This window comes from Berghia stephanieae, chromosome 1 (genome assembly GCF_034508935.2).
Source record: "Berghia stephanieae isolate SIO BIC M18660-M18661 chromosome 1, UCSD_Bste_1.3, whole genome shotgun sequence".
Lineage (NCBI taxonomy): Eukaryota > Metazoa > Mollusca > Gastropoda > Nudibranchia > Aeolidiidae > Berghia > Berghia stephanieae.
The window spans coordinates 51148615-51152082 of NC_088360.1; positions in this window are offsets into that span (position 1 = coordinate 51148615).

Here is a 3468-nt window from a genome sequence, read left to right on the forward strand (position 1 = left end):
AAAATTATATAATGCTCAATGCAAAAAAGAAAAAAAAATGCATCTTTTGTACCACAACCCCCTCCCCCACACACATACACACACCCAGACCCACAATTGAATATTCACACATTGGGTTATAATCGATGTGCATACATATTCAGGTCTGACTTTGAACATCCCTCTGGGCCTAGTTTAACATTGTTGTAGTGGACAATATTTTGACTCTGTTTTTAATATTTCCATTACAACAATGACCCCATAAGGAAATGGATTATCCGACCTGTAGATTATTGCACTTCGGCCATAACCATATAAGTTATAAGTATGTCTCAGATTAAAAACAGGCAGACGTGAAAAAGACATGTTAGTTTTCATTTAAAAGAATTAACATTTGAACTGAGACAATCATACAAATTGCTGGTTACTGTTTGTATTAAAACATCTATGTGTTTTTTAAATATACATGTAGGAATTGGGTCCAAATCACACAATTTTTACTGGACTGTTCATCACAATTTGTTGAACTTCTCCTGTTTCTGATTCAAATATGCACAGTGGAGTTCCATTGAAATTTTTGAAACAAGGTTTTTGGGTAATTCGTCTCTTTCCTCATATTTAAAATCTTAGAGCTTAGAGTTTGATTCACTGTTTGGGAGAGTTCTGATGTTCTGTTTCCCTAACAAATTGTTTGTCACCTGGTGCTGCTCTGTACATGATTTGATGTTTCTTAATTTTGTATTGTAATAATCTTTTTTAACTTTCCTTATAAAATTATTTAATTTTCTTTTCATGGCCTAGTAAATATCATGATCGACAGTTATTCCAGTTTTTTTTGCCATTGCTTTGTGCCTCTCTCCTTTGTTTGGCCTTTTTTACCTCTGAGTTGAACCAACCAGCTTCTCATCTTTCTGTCACAAATCTCTTTATAATTGTAGCATGATTATCAAGACCGTGGTAAAGAGTGGCATTGAGATCAGCAATATTTTTTAAGTTTTAAGGCTACTTTTGAGATCGATTGTAAAATTCCCACTATCATTTTCTTTAATGTTTATAGTTTGATTTAGCTTTTTGTGAGGGTGCATTTTCTCGAGTGGCAGGTTGACCTAGAATGCCTTTGTGAACACTCAGAGCGAGGTCCACCACTCTTATATCAATTATATAATTATTTGATTTAGACAATATTACCCAATCTAGAATGTTCCCAGCTTGATGTCTTGGTGTTTTACCATGCTGATAAAGATCGTTCGGTTGAAATCTTCTGAATGCTTTTCACAGTTGATGACTGGTTTGATAGATAGTCATGGTTTAAGTCACCAATAATAATGAAAGGCGAATTTTTAAGTTTAAATTCAAGTACAGAAATATGCAACTCCTCAATGAATTTTGCCTGGGTAGATTTCTTTGGCGTTCGATAAATGCATTCAATATGGAAAGTGGTTTACCTGGATATAAAAGTAAAACATGCTGTTTCGTGTCTTTGTGTTGTTGTACATAATGCGGAAGTGTTTGATAAGATGTTGTTGTTGCAGGTAAAACTTTTTTGTTTCCTTCTTATATAATAATAAATAACTACAAAAGTAATGATTGGATTATTTCAAAAATAAAGTATGCACATTATTAAATTTATGTTCGAAGCACAGGACAAATTTTATTGCTCTCGTTAAATTTTCAATGCCGTATCCAAGGTGTTATCTTTGCCCATTGATTCAACTGTGCACGAAACAGGTGCCTAAAATTCGAAGTCAGAATTTTATAATTTTGGTATCAAATATTCAATGATAAAATAAGCTTCGTTGGGTACAAAAACATAAATTTGAAAAAAAAAACAGACTTAATACCCTTTCGAGATATATACTAAGAGTAGCCCTCTCACAAGATATTATCTAAGACTAGGCCGCTTATAAAATATTATGTATAGACTAAGACTAGGTCTCTCACAAAATGTTATGTGTATAATAAGACTACACATGGCACTTGCACATATCTGTTAAAAACTCGGAAATAGCCTTGCAGTGGTAAATGTTTTTTTTTCTAACAACTATTTAGTTGAGCCAAGCCTTGAAAATATTGAAAGTTAGAAAACTCGATGGTTAGTCAAGAATCAACAATAATAAACTAGATGTGAAGTCAGAGAATTGAGTTGTTTTACCTACATTTTATTATCAGTCCCTGCCTTTTGTTGCAGATATTTGATGTCATCAAGCTCCTGGAAACGAGGATGGCCCATACAGGGGCGGTTGGGGCGGATGGCCATGCAGGGGTGGTGAGGCCATTGAGGATGAATATGGTATTCAGCGGAGCAACTGGATGGGGCATGTTGGAGGGCCCCTGGGATTGCAATGGCAGTAATCTTGATGATGGAGGTGTTGTTGGTGGCGAGGTGATGATGGGGATGTAGATGATGGAGCAACAGTAGTGACATTGTTGGTGAAGGTGGCATTGTTGGGTGACGAGATGATGGAAATCATGATGGTAGGGTTGTGATGGTGAAGTGATGATGATGAGAAGTGATGATGATGGCAATGGTTGTGAAGGGAAGTGACAGTGGAGGAAGGGATGATGGTGGTATTGGTGGGGTTGTAGTGATTGTGATGTAGAGATTGTGTTCGTCGAGGACGGTGGTGGTGGGTGGAAGTTGTGGGGAGGTTGAGGATGCTGGAGGCAGATTCAGTGATAAAGTGATGGTGGTGGTGTGGTTCTGGACTTGGGTTCGAGTTGATTCCAACTGGTTGGGGCCGGGTGAGTTACATTCGTGTTCTTTGTTGACAAGATGATTGTGGTTGGCATTCGCATGTATTTGAAATACAGATGAGTGTGCTTCTACCGGTGGGGGTGTATTTGTTTGTGTCTCAGGTCCATACCCAAGTGCAGTAGGTGGACTGGAGGCCTACAGGAAACCCGAATGTGTTTGGGCAGAATGTTGATTTACATTTGTCTTGAAGACGGGGGATAGGGATGTGATTTGTTTGACTCTTTCTGGTTGGGGTCATTTAGATCCTGGGTTTGGAATTGTGCCATTTATCGGATCTTTATTGTTGAACCTGCTTCTATCATTTTCGCCAAGCCATGGCTTTCACTTGTTACCACTAACCTCACAGCATGGTCGCTTCTATCACAACCCCCATGATTCTACCATTACTTCCCATCATCTCATCCAAAGCTATCACTTCCCAACACAACCACTGCCATCAGAATCACCTCCCATCATCATCATCTTCACCACCATAGCCCTGCCGGAGTGACTTCCATCATCACGTCACCTGCCTTGCCATTTTCACCATCATTGTCACTGCTGCTGCTTTCATCATCTACATCCCTGCCATCACTTTTATATCAACACCAATTTCTTCATCTTTAACTTTGCTGTTGCAATCTCGGCCAACATGATCCTGAAAGTTACTCTAGGAGTGCCATAGTCATTTTCAGTGGCTTTATCATCCCTGCATTGTCAAGAGAGCAACTTCACCTCGAGGTTGGTTTCTTTCT